This window comes from Furipterus horrens, unplaced genomic scaffold (assembly GCF_987537825.1).
Source record: "Furipterus horrens unplaced genomic scaffold, mFurHor1.1.pri manual_scaffold_9, whole genome shotgun sequence".
Classification (NCBI taxonomy): Eukaryota; Metazoa; Chordata; class Mammalia; order Chiroptera; family Furipteridae; genus Furipterus; species Furipterus horrens.
In genome coordinates, this window is record NW_028327179.1 from 14,090,741 (window position 1) to 14,113,132 (window position 22,392).

General features: G+C 40.7%; 1 protein-coding gene across 1 annotated transcript in view; it reads right to left on the reverse strand.

The window, feature by feature from the left end:
* Positions 1–4,115, reverse strand: part of PALS2 (protein associated with LIN7 2, MAGUK p55 family member) — an 85,634-nt gene extending 81,519 nt beyond the window's left edge. Inside the window, exon 1 of the mRNA XM_090287103.1 lies at positions 3,962–4,115. The gene's annotated coding sequence lies outside the window, so the exon portion shown is untranslated. The remainder of the gene's footprint in view (positions 1–3,961) is intronic.
* Between the last annotated feature and the right edge of the window lie 18,277 nt (positions 4,116–22,392).

The following is a 22,392-nucleotide window of genomic DNA, read 5'->3' on the forward strand; positions in this document are numbered from 1 at the left end:
AAAAAAAAAAAAAAAAAAAAAAAAAGGGCAGTGTAGATGGAATGTAGTGAACAAGGGGGATGGGAGTGAATTGGTAAAGTAACAGCCCTAAGAGAAATAAGTGTAAGGCAGTAAAGCAATGTATAGATCATGTATAGAAACTAGTAGACAGTGGAATGGATTTGAAAATACCTGGAGCTTTATGGAAAAACTCACTATATTACCTTTAATTCTCATTTTCCCTCATATCAGTGATAACTTTTATAGGCCTTTAGAAATTATCATCCCCAAGTGACATAATCCTGAGGTCAGCCAGGAACTAACATTTCCTAAGGAGAAAATAGCTCTTCTTGCCCACTATGAATTTTTTAAAAAGAATATTAGGACAAGAGCAAAGCCATCTGAGAGGAAATACAAAGAACTTAGGATAACAGGATGATAAAAACTATTCTAACCTCTTCCTGGTTGATTATACTGGTTAATGAATCTACTATGATCAAGACTGTACAGAGGTCTTAAGGAAGAACATAAAAACTTAAATTCCAAGTTCCTGTAAACATTAACATCCTTTGTTAACTGAGTTTACTATTATTAAATTCAACATTAACATGGTTAAATACTGTGAGATGAGAAAAAGTGAAAAACCAGACTTCTGACTTTAAAATAGTCACAGCTTAATGGTTAACAAAGTGTTTTAATCTTCTCTCTATTACTATGATAAAGAAAGAACTTCCCTAGGTAATGAAATTGAAAGTATACAGGATGCTTCAATATCTCTCCTCTGAAAGCTTTTTTAAAAAAGGAGACAGATTGGTTTAAAGAGGTTTGGATATAGTACACCTCACAGAAGACTAATGTTCACTCCAGCTCTTTCTAGACAACCAATATCTGTGTACACTAAGCAAGTGATTAAACCTACATTGCTTCTAAAATTAATGTCAGTAAAGTCAGATCTCTGAAAGCTCTAGCGTATGCACGAATCTCATATTTCACTATGTTAGATATTTAGTTAGCCCACTTAACGGTAGACCAAAAAGTAGACTGTTAATATAATCTATAAAAGGAAGGTATTTTGTGAGTGTGACGGGAGCTAAAGAAATAAAAGTCATTACACACCTTGATCAAGACTTGATTCTGAGCGTATCCTCCTCAACACATGTCCAGCAGTTTGGCAAAGCGTCCAGGGATGAGGAGCAGCCGGTGCATATGAGGGAGCGAATGTGGTCTACCTAAATTGTCAAGTCTCCCCCCAGTGGTCGCACACAAATCACAGAAACAGTAGGGAAATCACTGCAGCTTCTGTGAGACTGACCAAATATACTCTAGACAGAACCTGGTCCCTACAATGAAGAAATAAGACCTTTAATTGAGCACTAGCACCATATCAGTAAGGAGATCTCTTATCCTTATCATGCTCTTATGATATTCATAAACATGAAGACTATTTTTGGAAGAAAAGAAGCTACAGGTAAAACAAAACCAGCATAATTTTTCTCAGTATAATTTTTAAAGGAATAACTTAACAATATTCTCAAGCAGCCCAGTATTTGTTTTTTATCTAATGAGCAGGTTTTCATCCTTCCTGAAATAAATACCAGCACATCTCCTGCATGTTAACTACATCCCCCTGAAGTAGGGTTCTGATACAAATTTAATCACCAAATGAATCACCTTGGGAAAGAAAATTATCAGTAGTATATACCTTATGTCTAACTTGCAAAATAGTACTTTTCAAAACCACCTATAACTAAATAATTTATAATAAAGTAAATGATGTCAAAAGTACAAATGGGTCCTCTTGCCTCCTTTAATAATTATTTTCTTGGTGTTTTTATAATTAGGTAGACTTTGACTAGCACTATCCATGTATTATTTGCAACTCTCAGCAATAATTTGCTGATATTACTTTTAACAACAGCCTGGATGTCAAAAAAGTGCAAGTCACTTAATCAAAATATAGGTTGTCTTCTGCTAACCATCCATTATTAAACGGTGAAGCATATAAATAAACAACTGCAATGTTAAAAAATGCTTTTCAGACAAGGCCTCACAATTATGATTTTCTTGGTTATCCAAAGCTAAAAAGTGGAGAAAAAAGGGAGGGACAGGAGCAGGCTACATAGTATTCTGGAGCAATTTCAGCCTGAAATGAGACTCAGGAAAAAAAAAAAAAAAAAAAAGCAGCAAACTGCTTCCTTGAATGTTTAAGAAAAATGTGATTAATTTTAAAAAATCCAACAGTCGGCCTAGAGAAAAGCATAAAATGATTCTGTCTTACACAGAGCTTACCAGACCTGCTTTGGAACCTTAATATTTCCAGTGTTTATTAAACAGAGAATGTAAAAAAAAAATCATTTTGAAATTCCAAGTGGAAAAGGTATTAAGGTGGCATCAATTAGAAAAGGACACACACACACCTGAATGTTTTTCTTTTGTGGTTAGTGTGCAATCTCTAGAGGACAAAACAGCAATTAAAAGTATTACCATTTGTATATTATGTAACCCTAGTCTAAAATAAACATGGATCTTAAAGAGTAACACACTGTGCAAACATATATTTAAACATGTATTTAAGTGATGATTTCAGATACAAATGACCTCAAAGTGATACAGCCCATAAAAGTTCCTTGTTAACTCTGTAATAAGGCTTCGGAAGATGACTGTAATCAGGCCTGACATCTTACCATAACTGCACAGTAGGTGCCTAAAATAAGCAATAATTCCGTGAGATCTGGTGTTATACCTATGCACCGCAACGATCTTGGCATTGATAAGTGTGTTACCTCGCCTAATATGTTCGATATACATAAGTTTCCAAACGACCATTTGAAAGATTTCATGGGAAGAAATGGCTGCTAAATCATACTCCAATGGATGACCATTTTAACGCACCTCAAATGTTCCACGCCACATTACAAGAGCGATTCAGGAAGCAGAAAGTAAAATTTCAACAATCCCCAAAGGTGCAGGAAAGAGTACATCGTGGCTAACTTGCCCTTAACAGGCTGTTTATAAGTAATGCAGACAATTTTCTAAGCTTCCCCATCAGCCTGCAAGACCCTTCCTCGCCTGCCCCCTACGCCTCCCCCCATTTACACAAACGATGCCCCCGCTGATGGAAGTTTACAAGGATGAAATCCCAGGAGCTGGTGAGATTGAGACTAAACTCCCAATAAAGTGTTAAAAAGTCCTGCAAAAAACATCCACCAACCAATCCACATGCTGTCATCATACCGACCGTAGGATCCCGCAACTGACTCCCTCCTGTCCCTTCACCGAGGGCGGGGGGTGGGGGGAAAGCCCCGGCACCTTTCTGGTTCCCGAGCAGTGTAACCAGGATCGGAAAGCACCGCCCGGCAGCGAACGCCTCCGGAGCGGCGTGTGCTCGACCCACAAGCACTTTAGCCAAAAAACTGGAGTCTCGTGCCCGGGAAGTAGCAGCAGTAGTTGCATAAAGCCTCCTCCCCGAGAACTCGCAGCCAAGGAGCAAGCCAAGAGCCTGCGGAATCGCCCCCACTCGGGACAGACCCCGATGGTGTCAGTCACGGCCACCACCGCCCCGGCACGGCTCCCGATTCAAGCTTTGACGCCGCAGAGGGTGCCGGCCCCCGCGCCCCCAGCCCCCAGCCCCCGCCCTGCCCCAGCCAGGGCCGCGCCGGAGAGCGCGTGGGTAGAGCCGGCGCAGCGGCCGGCAGCATGGGCCAGACACATTGTCGCGCTATGGCCCGGCCACCCGCCCGCAGCCCAGGAGCAAGGGGCCCGGCGAAGACGCCCGTTCCGCGCGGCCCGGCCTGGGGCGCCTAGCAGCCCTCCCGCCCCCGCTGCCCTGCGCCCCCGCCCGCCCGACCCCAGGTGCGGAGGGAGCGGGGCGGGCCCAGGTCCCCGCGTGGCGCCCAGCGACCAGCAACAGGGCGCCGCCCCGCCCGACCCCGGCGCACGGCGAGACCGTTATCCGAGCGATGTGGGACCCCCGGCAACTCACCGGCTCGCACCTCGGCCGCCTCCGCGCCGCCGCCGCCGCCGCTGCCCTGCTCCCCTCCACCCGCTGCTGCTGCTCACCGTCAGCCGCAGGCGCCGCCAAGCAGCCCCATCTACAAACTCGGGGCTCGGAGTTAGAAACTGGAAATGCGGCTCTCACTCCCCTCCGCCTCCTTCCCCCACCGCCCCTCCCTCGCTCCCTACTCCGCCTCGGCTCAGGTCGCCTACACCGCCGCCGCCGCCGCCACGCGCGCGGCCAGCCTCCCCTCAGCCGCCCTCCTTCTACTCCCGCCGCCGCTGCCGCCAGGGCGCGCTCCCTCCTGGCCTCGCGCGTGCGCCGGACGTCCGGGAGCGCGCGCTCGGGCGCGAGGCGGTACCGCCGCCTCCAGGAAGCCGGGCCCCGCCCCTCCTCCCGCGGCGCGCCGGCCAGGTGGAGCCCCCTCCGAGCGCCTGCACCGGCGCCCGGGCCTGGCTGCGCCGCTGCGCGCGGCAGCCTCTGCCGGGTCCTGGCCCCGGGCCGCGTCCACGGGGGGCTCCGTCAGCCCGCGTCCCCGCCCGGTGTTCCAGGCCGAAACTGCCGCTGTCATTCAGCATTTACTAATGGACAAGATGCTCCAGGGGGGCATGAAAAAGGTTCCTCCCCGCTCTTTCCAAGAGTTTACATTCAAAGAACCCAGTCATGGGGCACAAAGGGATACAGAGCCCTGGAAGAAAGCCCTCTGGAAAACCTCCCTCCCCCTCCACACACACTCCTGGTTCTGATGTGTATTTGGCAGTTGCTACGGCGCTGGCGGTGTCCTTGACGAATTTTCCCCCAAAAGCCCAACAGGGGAGTGTGATTCACAGCCGAGGAAATGGACGCACACCGGCTCCTTTCACAGCGCCGAGGCCCCGGCGTGGCCGGACGCTCCCGGGACGCCACTTGCTCAGCGCCGCCCCGAACATCGGGTCTCCCCAGAACTCAGGGGCGGGGAGGGGTGCTGCTCCTTCCTTTCACCTTGGCTCTGCCGGGAGAACGGTGAACTGTGAGTGTCCGGTGTGCAGATGACACCTTTGGACAAGAGCGCGGATTTAATTTTTCAGCTGGAAGGAGCCGAGCGGTGCAGTGCAGCAGGGAGGCTCTGGTGGGAAGGCGCAGCAAGGCAGTCCAGAGAACTTCGATTCCCTTAACACCTGCCTGACCCCCCCCCCCCAAGGGCCCCTGAACCCTCAGGCCTGTGATGGGGGCTTTCCAAAAAACTGTTTCTTCCTAAAATTGATGAAACTCGAGCCTGTTATTCAAGTTTTACCAAATGTTTACTGACGTCTTTGCAAACCATAGATGTATAAGGAGCAAGGAAAACTCGAGAGGAATGTCACATCAGGTGACCTCCAGCATGCAGCCTTTCCTGGCTTCGCGTGAGCATGTTGCACTGTCCTGCACAAACCAGGCGTGTGATACATGTCTGCGGAATGAGTGAACACATCCGGGCCCGTTGGATTCAGCGATGGAGTTCCAAGCTGAATTGTCCCCACTCTTTGAGTGTGGTTAGCTTGGAAGGGAGGGAGCCGATACTATGGTTGAGGCGTATTAAGCAGACCCAGTCCCCAAAACAGTGATTTTTTTTTTCTCCTTATCTCAACCAAGTATCAAAGATTAATTTACTTTTCCTTAGGATCATTAATTTTGCAAACCAACATTCAGGGGGAGTTTATAGAATATTAATCTAGAACCTTCTGTCCCGGAACAGCAAACCTGGAGAAGGAAAATTGGAAGCATTTAAGAGGACCTGGATGTCCTAAGGAGTACACAATAACTTTGGGCCCCTGTGGCACCCCCTCCCTGTAGTCAGGCCAGCTGGATGAAAGAAAAGAGGGTGGCTTGTGTGCCCAAGAGTGAGGCGAGGCAGAGGGCGAGTGGAAGAACGAGGTGTCTTCTTGGAGAGATGGCAAACCTTCCCCATCTTCCTTTCCCACCTCCTTGTTCTCCAGGCCCATTTGCTTCCCACAGGATACGCAGAGGTTCATTGCTGCTGCACCTTACTCAGGCCTTTGAACTTGCATTCTCTCTCCCTCTGACCCCAAACCTCATCACACCCCCCTCCTACCCAGCTAGTGCCCTGGGCTCCTCTGGGGGAGAAGGGTGAATGTCACTTCTGAGTATGTTCCTGATCCTTTAATTTTCTCTAGGGTCTTCTGGAAACAATGTCCTAATCTCCTATTCCACCTCTCTGATCACAACATAGACCTCCTTGACTTACTGCTAGGACGACCAGCCCTGCCAGCCCCCTTATCCCTAAATGTGCCAGGGAGGCAGCATTTGGGAAATATAGGAACGATTATCTTTCATTTATAGTTCCAAATGGGTTCTCTAAAAGATGACAGCAATTGATATAAGAGGCAATTCCTACGGGCCCTTCTGGGCAACCAGAAGTCTCCATACCCCTCTTTCCCCTTTCCCCCTTCCCTTGTTCCTAAAAAAGAAAAGAAAAAGGAAAAAAAAAAAAATGACAGCAGTTATTAGGTGGGAGGTTATCATGGTTGTAGGGCTCAGCCTCATCATCAGAGGCAGAAAAAAATTATTTTGCTCCACAACTAGCTTCCATTGCTTCTCTTCAGGGTGCTCTTGCCAGTGAAGTTTCCCTTTCAGCATCTATATTTTATCCAATACTCATATACAGGTTACATTTTGAAACACTACTTTTTATAAATAATAGTGCCTCATGCTGCCATTCCACCCTTCCTCTAAACTTTCACGATGGGACATGCCAGAATAAATTTAAAGTGATCTAACAGGAACATTGGGACTCTCATCATTGCTTGCCAAACCCAGCTTTCTGAGAGTTCATCATTTCTGAGACACCACCCATCCATTTCCAGTACCTGTTACAAGTTCTTCATTCCAGGAGAGAGGAATGTTATGATTGAAAATAATGGGGAATCCTTCTCTTCAGTGTCCTTAATGTTCTGACTTTTCATTTCCTTCAAGGTTACTCTGAAGGGATCATAATTTTAACCACATTCCCGTATACCCTAACCATAACTCAATTTAAAGTCTTAATTTTGAGTCTTAATTCTGGGGCATCCATCATTGGCTTTATTTCCTCCTTCAAATATAAACAAAAACTTATATACTTTTAATATGATTGTGTTTTCTCTTCTGACCTGCCCTGCTACTTCAGAAATGGAGCATTTTGCAAATAGTAAAAGCCCCAGTTTTTAGCAGAGCAAGTCCTGCCTGCTCATTTTTTGACTAATCCATCATGATAAGAGCAGTGATGGTCCTGGAATATAGCTTTATGAAAAATTGCAACTGACATGCATCAGAAAGTCCAACCAAGCTTTTCTGCAGGAAAAGCTTCACCCCTTTTATCTCTGTTCACAATTCCCAGCCTCCTTGCTAATCTTTCTAATTCAAGTTTCTCTCTTGCTTGCTTGCAATTTTCCCTACACTTAGGAAAAGGCTTCTTACTTTTGCCTCATCCAAAGAACCTTAAAAAAAACAAAAACAAAAACAAACAAACAAACCCGTTGATGGCTGGGTCCCTCCTCCAGATTTCATTGTTCTGGGGTGCAGCCTGGGCACCAGGAGTTTTTCAAAGCTCTCCAGGTAAGTCTCATATGCAGCCAGAGTTAAAAACCACTGAAATGAGTCAGCTTTCAAACATTTTATACCAAGTCTTCTCAGGACATTGAGGTGGTTCCAAATTACCTCAAGTAATCAAATTAAAATACCTAATCCTGTGCTTTAAGACTCTTTGCCAATTGACTAGAATAGTCCTCTTTCAAAACAGCTTAAATTTATCTCCTTTCTAAAGCTTCTCCAGATTAGTCTCACCTGGCCGCCTAAAGATTGCTGTTCCCCATTCTCTGAGCATTCCAACTGGCACTGGTTTACAAGCCCTTGAACCACAGTTGATTGTGTATATCATTCTTTTAATCTAGCTTACATGGTTATCTGCCAGAGGCTTCTCTTGCAATCTAAATCTCTCTGAAGTCCCACTAGGTCTACAGACAATCTCAGAATAAACAGAAATGTCACTCTTAGTAGAACTTTCCCCTATCTACATTCCCTGAGACAATGGCAATTCTTTTTTTTTTTTTTTATAACCACAATTAAAGCCAACAGTTGTAAGAATTTTTGTGTTTAGGGTTGCTCTTTTGTTCCTGACCGAGAAAAAACAATTTCACTGTATCTCCCTGGCTCTCTTTACCACTATTCATTTACTTTAGGCTTAGAATTTGGCTTTTCTACCCACCTCCATACTGAAGCTACTCTCTGTGTCATAACTGATACTTTCATTCACATGCTTATTCATTCAGTCAGTCATTCATTAGTGGTAAATTCTGTGAATCAAATAATTAAAAGTATCAGTTTACCCCTACCTAATGGTGGGGAATAATAAGCAATTAAAGTATCACATGATAAGGGCTATGTCGGGAGTCTTAACCAGACACAATGGAATAGTGGGGCGAGTCTTTGCTTAGTGTTCAAGCGATCCAACTTTTCTCTAGAGTTTGAGATGAACCCTCACCTTTTAAATGTCTCTTTTCCTTCATCTTCCGTGATACTATACAACTCAGGAACTCCTACTTCCCTGATGATTCCTTCACTGTGCTCTTAACTTGTGGCATCACCTCCTCCCACTTCCAAAATAAAAACATTCCACCAAGAATGAAAGAGATTTTTGAGGGAGAAAGTGTCAAAAGAGAAGAGACCACTGTTTCTCTCAAGAATCTCCTGGACCCTTAGGGCTCTATCTTCAATGCTTCCACATCTGTATCCACAGTTCTTCTTTCCCGTGGGGCATGTTTTTTCATTTCCTGTTGAATATCTCCATCTAGATAAGTCATTCACAGCTCCAATGAACTTGTCTAAAATAAAATTTATTGCTTCCACCTTCCCACCCCACTGCCTCTTGCAGGTGTCCCTTGCTCCTCCCTCTCTTCACCTTTCCACCCTCTCGCCAACAGATAAGGCCTGCACCCAGGTCTCTTGGAGTTTGCTTTCTCAAAGTCAAGAGAGTGGATCCCCTGGCCCTACAGGAAGTCTCCTTGCCCAATCCCACATGCACCCTAATGCTAAATGTTAGTCATATCACCCCTGCCTCCTCATTGCCTGTGGGACTCCATTCACAAGGTCACTCACAGTAATCTTCAAGGCTCCCCAGTGTGTGGATATGACACATCAACCATATCTTGCCCCTTTTTACGGGGGGTGGGGGTGCAGAAGTAAGTTTACAGTGTGAGTACGCAAAACACAGAATTTATTCTTGCACTATTGTTACTAATTGTTATTTGTATTACCACTGTAAACCTACTTTTGCCCACCCCATATTTCTGCCCCTCTGTGTTTGCAGGAATGCCTTTCTCTGCTGGTCAAAGTCCAAGTTCTTACACTCCTCTCACATTCTTCTTTTCCATGAAACCTTTCCTGCCCCACCCCACACAGAGACAACTGTTTTCTTTGAATTCCTATGGCCCGTTTCTTATTCTGCTTCATAATAGTATTTTTTACTTTGCTGAATATTTATCTTAACACTCTTTGCACAGCCGCTGCCACCACAACCCTAACCACCACTCCCAGCCCCGTTCCCTTCTTGCCCACCGATAAGAGCATGGGATCCAGTGTAAAGGAATGCTGCCTGCAGAACGCACCGCTCTTCACACAGGCTTGTTTGTTGAAACAGATAAAGTTGTTACTTGGTGGACTTCTAAAATTAGAGAAAATTATGTGAGGAAAAAAAATGTTACTAATTAGAATTGAACTCTTGTTCCGGAATATGCAAGCTACAGCTGATAAGCTCTTATAAGGACAATCATGTTTCAGGCAGAGACCCTAATTGAGCTAGTTGAGTTCATCCCATCAACAGTCAGCCGCTATACCTAATTAACGCTTTGGGGTCCTCATTTAAAATTGGCTTCAAAATTACATCACGTCCATTTACATATGAGCTGAAAAAACAATAGCCCTTTTATGTACTCAGGTAACTGAAAGACGATTTTAAAAGATTTGAAAATAGAAAAATTATTTTTTAGAAAACTATGAATGTATATGATGTCAGCATGGTGCCCTGGGGTCATCGGAGAGGCAGAGAAGCATGAAGTCCTAGAGGGCAGAGGAGGTTTTATGGTATTATAGTAAAAAAAAGAGTGTCTGAATAGTGATTAAACACAAAAGCAAAGGTAAGACTCTGAGTCTGAGGTTCTTCCAGAAGACTAGAGAGCAGTCCTGAAGGTAAAACCAAGGCATGAGGGTGCATATACGCACCTAAGCCATTATTGTTACATAAATGAATGCAAGATAGTCACGATCAGGGGACTGGGAACAAAGATGGAAATAGGGGTGCGGGGGAAAGGTGCTCAGGGCAGGCTGTTTTGGTTGTTAAAAAAAAAATCTAAGAACTTAACGGCCCATTCTAAAGTGAGGCCATCTTCATGCTAGGAACTATGGGGCACTTCATTCTTCCTTAAAGTATCAGCTGTTTATAAAGATGAAAAACCAGGTCTTCTTTTTAAAAAATCCTGCTTTAGTTAGTGAATCATAACAACTATCTATTGAGCTAACTCTTATGTGGCAGACAGTGTTTTATGTCTTTTATATCCCATTTGAATCATTATTATCATCATCACTTTAGAAATGAGGGAACAGGTGAAGAGGGGCTAAGTTAACCACCCAGAGAATGGAAAGAACTTTAATTCAGCTTTGCTCTGTGTAAATCCACTTCTCTCCCAGAAAAGACTAACACTAGGATTAAATGAAATACTTTAAAAATACAACTTCTAGATTATCTTCAGCAGAGCATTGCAAAACCTATTACTCTAGCTGTGGGGTTTTTGTTTGTTTGTTTTCATTGCTGTTAACTTCAACTCTCCTAGAGAATGTGTCAGATACAGAGATAGACTCCTCAGATCTGCTTTCAGGGAAAGACTTGTAGCCCAGCTGCAGGACAGATGTCAGGAGAAAGCCTCCAGCTGTCAGCCCTTGGGATCTTCCCAGCTGCAGAAAGGCCACAGGCTCCAGCTCAAGCCCCAACCCTTCCCAACATGGTCCACATGAAATGGCTGATGAAGGGAGGGATATGAAGGCTCAGATGCTCCAGCCCTGTGTGACAAGTCAGGGAGGCCATTTTAGCTCCAGAGTCCCCTGTGGGGTCAGTTGAAGATGTCTTTCAGGTCTGCCTCCCGCACTTTCTCCCTCTATCCAATTTTGCTAATTTCCCCTTCCTTCCATAGGTATTCCTCCAAGTGTACCCACTGAACTGGACGCTAAACTGTCTCAGAGTCCGCCTCTCAGAGAATCCACCAGGTGACATAGGAAAGGAACTCATTTTGATTCATATGCCACACATTTCTTTACTTTAGGGAAAAAAACATAATAAATCTATATATGTTAATTCAGTATTTCAATGGAAGTTCATAGCTGACTCTGAATCTATTTAATATTTATATGTACATATTGTTTGTACTTATGCACTGTTTGAATGTCTTCTATTCACATGGATAACCACTTTGCTAGTTGCTATGAGGGATACTCTAGGTGAAAGAAATTTTGTTGACTTAGAAAAGCTTACATTTTATGATGCATGCCTGTTATTTTTATTTAATATTTCTTCCCTTATCTTCTGATCATTATAGCCTTTCTCCTCTTTTGAGTACAGATTCTCTCAGTATTCCTTGCATTAGATCCTGGTGGGTCTGCTAATCATTGATCCTTCCCATACTCGCAAAGGAGTGACCATGTGATCAAGGCCTGGCCATAGTGATTGGTCCAAGCTGTAAACATGTTACCTAAATCAAGAAAATTTTGGATTTTTTAAATATGCTACGGTAGCGAAAAAGATAATTTATTTTCTTCCTTCAAATCAACACTTGGAGAAACTCCATAAAGGAAGATTTAGTCATGCCTGAGTCAGCCCTACTTGTGGACTTCTCTGGTTACATAAGTACACAAGAACCTTTTTAACTAAAGCTACCTTGAGTTGGGTTTCTATCACTTGTCACCAACAGCGTTCTGACTTACAGACAATCTATTTGGGGGAGAAGTTATGCATTTATTAAATGTTAACTCAACAATTCAATCAAAATATGATTATACGGCACAGATAAATAATTATGAAGATATTGACATATGGTGGAACTTAACATGTACTTGATTAATATTTTTAAAATTAAGAAATGATGGTTATAATTTCTCTTATTCTAAGTCAATATATAAATCTCACAAGTTGAATACTTACTTAAAATGTATTAAAGTATGCTTATACTTTAACTTATACCTACTTGCTAAATCAGAAATATCCATTTACATATATCAGAATTAAGTCATTTTAGAATTTATGTAATGCAGGTAGTATGGTACAGAAAAAGATTTTAGAATCAGAAAGCTCTAGGTTTGCTTTCTGGATTCACCACTTACGAACTTAGTAATCTTTGGTAAGTTATTTAATATATGAAAACTTTCCTTATCTGCAAAATGAATCTAATAGGCCCACCTGCAGGATATTCTAAGGGTTATAAATTAAATCTATAAAATGCCTAATACATTGCTTGCTCAGTTACTAGAGTATTATTGACTATTATTTTTACAATATTGAAGAACAGCAAATGGCCATTTACTCCTTACCTTTAGTGCACAATTCTTAGCTATAAAAATGCTCTTAATTAGATTATATTCCCTCTCAAAGAAGACAGTTTCCATTATATCTACTATTGTTAAACATTGGGCAGGAAGTTCTAGCCAAGACAAGAGATAAGAAAGAGAAGAGATATGGTATCAATTGAAAAGAGAGACAAACTTATTATTTACAGAAAATGAAATTGTCTCTCTGGATAACCAAAGATAATCAACCAGAAGAGCTAACAGAACTAAAAAGATTTGAAAGATACATCTGGTCAAAACTTTGCAATTACTTTTTTATAGACATAATAACAAGACAGAAAATTAAACTAAAAAAGAAAATATCCTATTCATGATAACAACAAAAATGTGCTGTATCAGAAACTGAAAATAAAGCCAAATTAATTTAATTATAATATATTGGAGAGATAAGGGATGGATAGATTAATGGCACAAGAGTCAAGAAATATGTCCATGTATTCATAGAAATTTGAGAAGGCAATAGTTATTATTTATAATTTGTAGAGAAAGTTTGGAAAACTCAGAAAAGTAATGTGAAGATAACTGGCAAAACATTTTTAAAATACCATCCAAAAATAAATTCCAGATGAACAAAAGATTTACATTTAAAAGATTAAACCATATAAAGAACTAAAAGAAAATACACCACTACACCAAGACATAAATTGTAATCAAAAGACTAAAAACTTAATACATAAAATTATTTAGAGAAGAACATGCCATAAACAAAGTTGAAATTCAAATAATAAATTAGAAATAAGATAGAAATTCATGACAAAGTTTTGAGTCATAATATATAAAGACTATCTAAAAATCAATATAAATATAAATAACCAGACCTAGTTTAAATTAGTAAATGAGAAATGTAACCTTGATTGAATCAATGTTCCTCAGGATTCACACTTACATGTGGTAATTTATGATAGTGTCAATACAATAGAATCCAGCTTCTCAAATTATTCTTTCAATTGAATACAAAGTATCAGGGAAGTTCTTTTTAAAGAAAAAAGTGATTACTGGAGTAAGCTTTATTCTCAAAGTATAGGGATTGTACTTGTTTTAACTAAAGTCTTGTATAGTACCTAGCTGGGTGGCTCAGACAGATGGGTATATAATGGTAATGATATAGTGTATAATAATGTTCACATAATATGTGAAATATTTGTAATCATGTGGACTTCTTTATGGCAGCAAACATGACTGATTAGATCAATATCATTTGCATATAATTATGGGCTTGATTTTTTAAATTCTCTTCTTACAGCTTAATGATATCTTAGTATGCTCAAAGAATATTAGCAGAATTATGGCAAATTTTTCATATTATATGCTTTATGGAATTCTATGGGTAAAAGAGATGTTACTATATAAATAATTTGAGTAGAATGCTTTGGAAATATTGTCCTATGATTTTTCATCCCAACTAGAGGGTGGGCAAAAACAAACAAAAACCTTGATTTTTATTCCTTTCCTAGGACACTTATTTTACCTGGTTGGTGCTGACTAAATTAACCAACTAATATTTATTTCAAGCACCTAATATATGAGTCAGGTATTATACTAAAAACTTGAGTACAAAGGTGACTAAGAAGGCATGGTTCTTGTCCTCCTGGAGCTCACAGTCTAGACAGGGAGAGAAGCAAATGTTTTAGATTCACTATAGGTGCTCCAGTAGGAAAGTCCAGTGGCTATGAGAGCACACAAAGCAAGTATCAAGCTCACCTATTCAGGTGCAGTTGTTTTCAATCCTTAGCAAACTACTTAAGTTATTTATTGGAAACCAACTTATGTTCTAGGTGCTAGGCACTCTTCGTATCACGTTTAAATATATGTGTATTGTGAGAAACATATAATTATCTTTAGCCTAGTCAAATTCTTTAAGGAATTTACTAAAGATGATATAGTATAGTAGTTAAGACATTGGCCTTAGAACCAGACAGCCCGGTGAATCTTGACTCTGCCATCAATGAACTGAAGGTCAGGTTCCTTGATATCCCTGTGCATCAAGTTTTTCAATCTGTAAAAATTTAGATAAGGGTGAGCATTAACTGAGTTAATATATATAAAAATAACTTAGCACAGTGCCAGGCACTTGGCAAAGGCTAAATACATGGTAGCAAAAAGTAAAATATATATATTTAAAAAACATGTAATTACTTATTAATCCACCAAAACACATTATATACTTAATACCTAGCATGTATCAACAGAAGTTTTATATTGATTATGTACCATAAGCTTTTCAGGGTTATGAAAATATTTGAGATCTGCAAAACTTCATTGGTTCCAAAAAACCATGATCAAAAGAAAAAAATGAAATTTAAAATAGCAAGCATTTCATTAAATATTTGCAAAATATTATTAATTTTTGTATTTCATCATATTTAAAAATAATTTCTAGATCAAGTTCCTATTTTTTGTAAGAACTGAGTCTAATTAATGATTGCCTAGCAATTGGAGCCTTTTGAGAATTAAATCAGTTATATGTAGCTAAATACTTTTAAAAACAAAATTATAAAATAATTTCAAAATATAATAGCAAAAAATTATATTAATTATGGCATGGGAGTGGATTTTACTATGTTCAATATAACGTGAGAGAGACTCTGGGTCCCTTGGAGTGGTTGAAGAAACTACTCAGCCACTCACCAGCTGAGGAAGAAAGGGAGGGCATTTTCTCTCAGGAAAATCGTCCCTGTTTCTTCATTAGTCAGGGTTTTTATCTACTTTCCACAGGCAGAAATGCATAAGGAAAACATGCAGCCCTTCCCCAAATGGTAGGGAGTAAAAGGGAAATGCAGATCAATACAAGTTTGAAACGCCCAGGTATTTTACACAAGGTTAAAAACATTTTCTCTTACTTAATCATTTTGTTTTTCACATTTTACTCACAAGGATTTGAGGCTATTCAGAGAAAAACAGAGCAGGTTCCCTTTTCCTTAAAAGCCACTTTGTATTCCTATTCTATGTTTAAAATCCCCCAGAGGGTGGGGTCATAGCAAGCATGAAAGATAGGAAACCTGCTGGTTAAGACCCAGGTTCCCATTTTGGGGCTGGGCTCCACACAGCAGTCGTCAAAGTCTTTTGAACCATGCCTGCCTGTCTCCAACAATAAAGTGTGATCAGGTCTAGACGAGTTAGAGTTAAAAAGGTTCTGTGTTAGGTGTTGGTTATGTCAGTCTACTTAGTATATGATCTTAATCCTCAATGAACTCAGTCTGGTAGAGAAACAGACATACACATCATTATCATACTATAGCGTTAGAAAGAATGTAATCATGTTTTACATGAAATGTAGTTGTGACAGAAAAGGAGGTGAGGTCAATTATACGAATAATTCAGAGAAAATTTGTTAGAGTTGGAGATGCTGTAGGTGGGACTTAAGAAATAAACAGAAGTTAGGTGAACAAGTTTGGGAAAAGAGAAGGATACTTGCCACAGGGGCGAGACTTGGGAAGCCAGGAAGGTGTGAAGGTATGTTCCAAGAGGTGTGCAACTTCAGGAAGCATCTAGCTGGGAGACAGAAAATGATCCTGTAAAGGCAGATGGAGGACTGTGAATGGAGCTGCTTCTGGGGTGGTTTTGTCCTGTGAGTAATGGTAAGACACTAATTGCTTTGTGAAATATCAGATTTCTGATTTAGAAAGGCTGGTCTGGGAGTAGTGTGGTTGTTCTTATGGAGATCAGGGGACCTATTAGGTCAAAACATTCATCAAAACCAAAGGACAAAAAAATGGGTAAAGGAAGGAAACCAATATTTGTTGAAGACCTACTCAGTGGAGCAACACGCTAAGCCTCTCACACACGCTAAGCCTCTCACACACGCTATCTCATTAACCCTCACAGCAAGGAATGGCTCTGACTCCCATTTTATAGAGGAGGAAGCCTCAGAAATGTCGAGTTATTGTTCCAACGTCAGGACATTCAGAAGCAGTAAGTCAAGCATAGTCTCTGTGATACCCCTCCATTTCTGTGTTTATTTTTATATCATGCAGCCTTTGCAGGGGATAGATCATGAAGGCTTGAATTAAGGCAATAGCATTAATGATAGAAAGAATGAACTGGCTTCGGAGACATTAAGGTGGCAGGGTGTCCCAGACTTGGTTTCTGGTTGTGGAGAATGAAGAAAGGGTCTGGGATGACTCCCAGATGCGGGAAAAACATGGAAGGATGCAAAAGGGCATATTTGGGGTACAGATTTCAGAAAGCATAGTGGAAACGCCTGGGAGGGTGAGCAGCCCCAGCAAAATGGTCTTTGGAGAGGAAGCACAATAGTGCAGATTGAAGATCAAGCCCTTGGGGTCTTTTTTTCCACATTTACAATTTTTTAAATTAATTTATTTTTCTATTACAGTTGTCCCACTTTTTCCCCCATTGCTCACCACCCACCCTGCCCACCCCTTCTCCTATAGTCCATCCCCACCCCATTACCCCGTTGTCCATGTCAATGGGTCATTTATACTAGTTCCTTGACTAGACTCTTCTTCTTTCCCCCTTCTGCTCTCCCCCCTCCCCCCTGGTCACTTTCAGTCTGCTCCTTGTTTACTTGCCTCTGGTTCTATTTTGCTCATTTGTTTATGTTGTTCATTAGTGTCCTGTATTAGGCAATGTCACATAGTATTTGTCTTTTGCTGCCTGGCTTATGTCGCTAAGCATAATACTCTCCAGTTCCATCCACGTTGTCACAAATGGTAGGAGCTCTTTCTTTCTGCTGCATAGTGTTCCATTGTGTAAATGTACCGCAGTTTTTTGATCCACTCATCCACTGATGGGCACTTAGGCTGTTTCCAGCACTTGGCTATTGTGAATAGTGCTGCTATGAACATAGGGGCGCACAGGTTCTCCTGAATTGATGTTTCAGGATTCTTCAGGTATAACTCCAGCAGTGGAATCACAGGATCAAAAAGCAGTTCCTTTTTTAGTTTTTTGAGGAAATCCCATACTGTTTTCCACTGTGGCTGCACCAGTCTGCATCCCCACCAACACTGCACCAGGGTTCCCTTTTCTCCACATCCTCACCAGCACTTGTTGTTTCTTGATTTGTTAATGGTGGCCATTCTAGATGTTATTCTTTAGAGTTAAAAAGAATCAAAAGGTAATAGATATTGAAATGGGAGAGGCCTTTCTAAGCTACAAACCAGAGCAGAAGTTATAAAATAAAATTACTGATAAAAATGACCACAAATATTTTAAAACTCTTCAAGGTCAAAACTCAGTAAATAAATTAAAATGCAAGTTACAAACTTGAAAAATAGCTGTACCATATGTGACAGACAAACAGTTATTATATACTTTACTTATTTTAAAAAAATACTCTTACAAATAGGAGGAAAAAAATAACCACCAAATAGAAAAATGGTCAAAGAATAGACATGAAAAGGCAATTCACAAAAGATCAACTACAGAGACCAATGAATATTTGACCCCATGAGAAATCCAGGAAGCATATTAAAACAGGAGACTACAAATTAGTTTTAAAATTTTAATAATATATACCTAATGTTGTTGAGGGTATGGGAAAATAGACATTACCATATACTACTTGGAAATATAAGCTGCTATAAATATTTCTGGGAAACAATTTGGTAATGCATTAAAAATCTTAAAAATATGCATACATTTGACCCAGTGACAGGATCATGTTGATCTAAACAGAATTTGTCCAAAGGAAATAATCATAGATATGCACAAAATTTGTCTATATAAATATTCATCTGAGTATGCTTATAAGCTTGGCTTCAGCTTGGCACCTGAAGCCAAGCTGTATTGACTCTGTCGATTCAACACGGGAGGAGACAGATACCGTGTCACTCCTGAGTCGGACTGCACAGCCATTCTCGGCGGTGCAGATAGACTCTTAAGAAGCTACACGATCGTCTCTCGAGACGGACGGCTGCCGACTCCCTCACTTAACCCTGGCTGGTTTGGCTCAGTGGATTGAGCGTCGGCCTGCGAGCTAAGTGTCGCTGGTTCGATCTTCCAGTCAGGGCACATCAGAGAAGGAAAACTCTGACTCCAAAAAACCTCCGCTGCCTTGCGGCATACCTCTTCAGGGGAAAGGCTAAGGGAGTAAACCCCGACAGAAAATCCGGAGCCGGAGTCCCTAAGGCGGTTTGACGTTGTAGTCAACACCGGCAACTCCTGCGGCGCACCTGAAGCCAAGCTGTATTGACTCCGTCTTTCCCTTGGACCCTTCAGCTGCGAAGAGAGGGGGGGTCTGCTGCATGGGCAACAGCAGACCCTCCATATCACCCTGCCCAGGCTCTGTAGCTTCAGCTTCACTGGAGAGGACACTCCAGCGTCATCGCAAGATGTCGATTCAACACGGGAGGAGACAGATACCGTGACACTCCCGAGTCGGACTGCACAGCCATTCTCGGCGGTGCAGATAGACTCTTAAGAAGCTACACCATCGCCTCTCGAGACGGACGGCTGCCGACGACGATGCTTATAAGAATGAAAAATTGAAAACAACCTAACTTTAACAGTAAGTTGGACATTTATTAGATAATATATATCATGTTTTTAAGAAATTACTGTGCAGATGTAAACAACTATGGTATGGATGAAAATATAATAAAATCATGTTTATAATCTAAAGTCACCTAATAAAAGAATATGTGCAGTAGTATCCCAGTTGTATAAAAACTATATGTGTGTATTTGTGTATCTCTATATCTATCTCTGTTTCCATCTGTCTCTGTGTGTCTCTCTCTGTCTTTGTTTCTACCATCTATTACTACAAGAATGGAGAAGTAGAATGTCTCTGAGGGCAAAGGATGTTGACTATCAAATTCACAGTGTAACTTGAAAGTTTGGAATAGTTACTGGGCACATAGCAGATATTCACCACATATTTGACTGTCAAACTATTAACAGTCTTTTTGCCAATTGGTGAGCTTAAGGCACATTAAGTTTTTTCCTCTATGTTTCTCTAAATTTCCAAAACTTTCTGTAATAAATTTATAATCCTTTTTTTAGTCAGAGAAAGAGAACAGATTCTAGTTTTGAAAAAAAAAAGTTAATGGATAAAATTAGATATCTATAGACTGATCCTAAGAGCTAATTATCATATAGGGGTTATAAAATTAAAAACACCCAATTCAGTCAAGGTGAACTGAGCAGTCTTATAGGAAGGTTGGCAAGTACATGATTATAATTCAGGGAACTTAAATCTGTTCATCTGTTTTGTATTGCCCCTGGACTATGATTTTAAAACTTTCCCCCCAAGTATCCTAAAAGAGAGATCTCAAGATTTTTATTTATTGATTTAAGGATAAAATTTCTTCAAGGTTTGTCCTTAACATTCATTTAAATTTTGCATTGTTTCATACACTACCCAGTTTATTGCATATAAAAATATTTGAGGTTGTGTACTACCAAGCAAGACTGATTCTCCAGAAAACTTTCCATGTCATTCTGTGGCTGGTGTACTCATTGACATTCCTTGGGTCTCTTTAGGAGTATGACTTAGGGAAGATGGGAATCAGTGTTAGCAAGCAGAACTAGCAGAGTCTGGAAAGATGGAGTTAAAGAGAGAATTTGTTAGCATGTGTTCAGAAGAAGTAGGTTGACGAATTGACATCAATGTGCCATCTGCTTGGCAAGTATGTCTCTGCAGAAAAAGCAAATAGAGTGAGAATAAACGAGATATCAAGTGTTAAGTATAACACCTGACATGCAGTAAGCTCTCAATAAATGTTAGCTAGTTGTTATTAATTATTTCTACCGTAGAGAGTTTTCACACCCAGACGTAACTGCCACATATATTTTATCAAACTACTGTAATTAGCTTTACTCTGATTCTCATTCAACTATCCAGGCAGATTTTTCCACAGGGAGAGAATGATCAAAATAGGTTTGTGCAGCCATATTTACCTTTGGAAATTCATAAATGAGTCAGTCTTCTCATACTCTCTTCACAGGAACTACAGTCAAATTGCTTTACCTGTGGAATGCTGAGGTGGGCCTTGGAACATGCTGATTTTGTTAAGGTAAGAGCACTTTTTGAGGCATATCAGGACTGTAAGTCTTTCCTTGTTAACTGCTAGAGCTTACTTCCCTAACTTCCATTGACAGCGTAAAAAATTTTAGGAGTTTTCATTTTCCCTAAAGCAGAAGATTTCAAAATATTTTGGCCATGGCCTACGGTAAAAACTACATTTTATAAGGTGATCCAGAACTTAGCATTGAAAATTTCATGAAATAATACCTACCCTAATTATATCAATGACCTAAAACCAGAATTATATGCAAGCAGCCACTGTCTGGGATCCACAGAAAAAGGCTGATATTGCCTTCCTGTTTAGTCTACATTTCCTTCTCTCTCTGTTTACCCTGTTGCCCAATCTGAACCGCATGGGTCCACACTTTACACAGAGGGTCCTCCACCTATGACCACCAGCCAGCCTTGAGTTCTCAACATCAGTATGAGCCCACCTACTGCTTATATCTACAGCAACCATTAGTCTTGCCTGGATTTTTCTGGACAATTTTAATTCTTTATTCTATGATCTTTGGCTTTGGCTTAGAACATATTTTCTTTGGTCTTAAGTCCTCTGGTTTATCCTGGTTTTCTGGGCACTGTTCTCCAATCCAACTCCAATTTACCCAAACTTTGTTCTCTACAGCCCACCTCCATCTTCCGAATAGAACTCTCTCTGTCCATTCTAAGAGGGAATAAGCCCTTCTGCTTAGTACTTACTTACTGTGTGTGTGAGCAACTTTATGAATGACTGATGAATGCTTTCCTGGCAGACACAGACTTCCCGTCCCTCTAATAATGTTGTTTTTTGTTTTGTTTTGTTTTTCTGTTTGTTTGTTTTTTCATCCTGATGAATGCTTTCTTATAGACACAGAAAAATAATTTCTGGGATCAGAGAACTATGGGTTCAAATCCTTGTTCTGCCACTTATTACTTGTGTGACATTGAACATCATTTCACCACTTGTAACCTCAAATGTGTTTTATGAGGATTAAATAAAATAAATAAAATCTTGTACTATTTAAATGCTTAGTGAGGTAGCTAGCATGTAACAGGTGGTGAATAAATGTTAACCCATTCTACTCACTTTTTTTCTAGTTAGTAATACATCAAGATAAGATATAGTTATCCCTCAGTATCTGCAAGGAGATTGATTCCAGGACCTCTGAAGGTACCAAAATCTATGGATGCTCAAGTCCCTTATATAAAATGGAGTAGTATTTGCATGTAACATACACACTTCCTCCTGTACATTTTAAGTCATCTCTAAATTATTACAATACCTAATAGAATGTAAATGTTATGTAAATAGTTGTTATATTGTATTGTTTAGAAAGTAATGACAAGAAAGAAGTCTGTACGTGTTTAGTACAGAGGCAATCTTTTAGGCCTAACTACACAGTACACATCAGCAGCAACATAACATCTTTTTTTCCAGATATTTTGACTCATAGTTGGTTGCATCTGTGGACAGATATGGAAGGCTGATTGTACACTGTGGTAGCATGGTAATGTTAGTATGTCTTAAACACTCACATTTTGCTAAAGACTTCATGTGCCTTATCTGATCAACTACAGCTTGATCTTAGAACAACTCACAGAGCTCTTTATCATTTTGCAGATGAGGAAAGTTTAGGCCCAAGGCCAAGGTCACAAAATTAGTAAGATTCAGAGCTGGATTTGAATCCTCAAACTAGAAGGGTGTCCAAACTTTTGACCCCGTTTATGGTTTAAGATCCACTAACGGTCACAGCTTTCTACAGATTGGATTCAGATTGCTCATTATATATACCTGTATAATCACATTTTTTTGCCTCTCTCCAAGATGAGG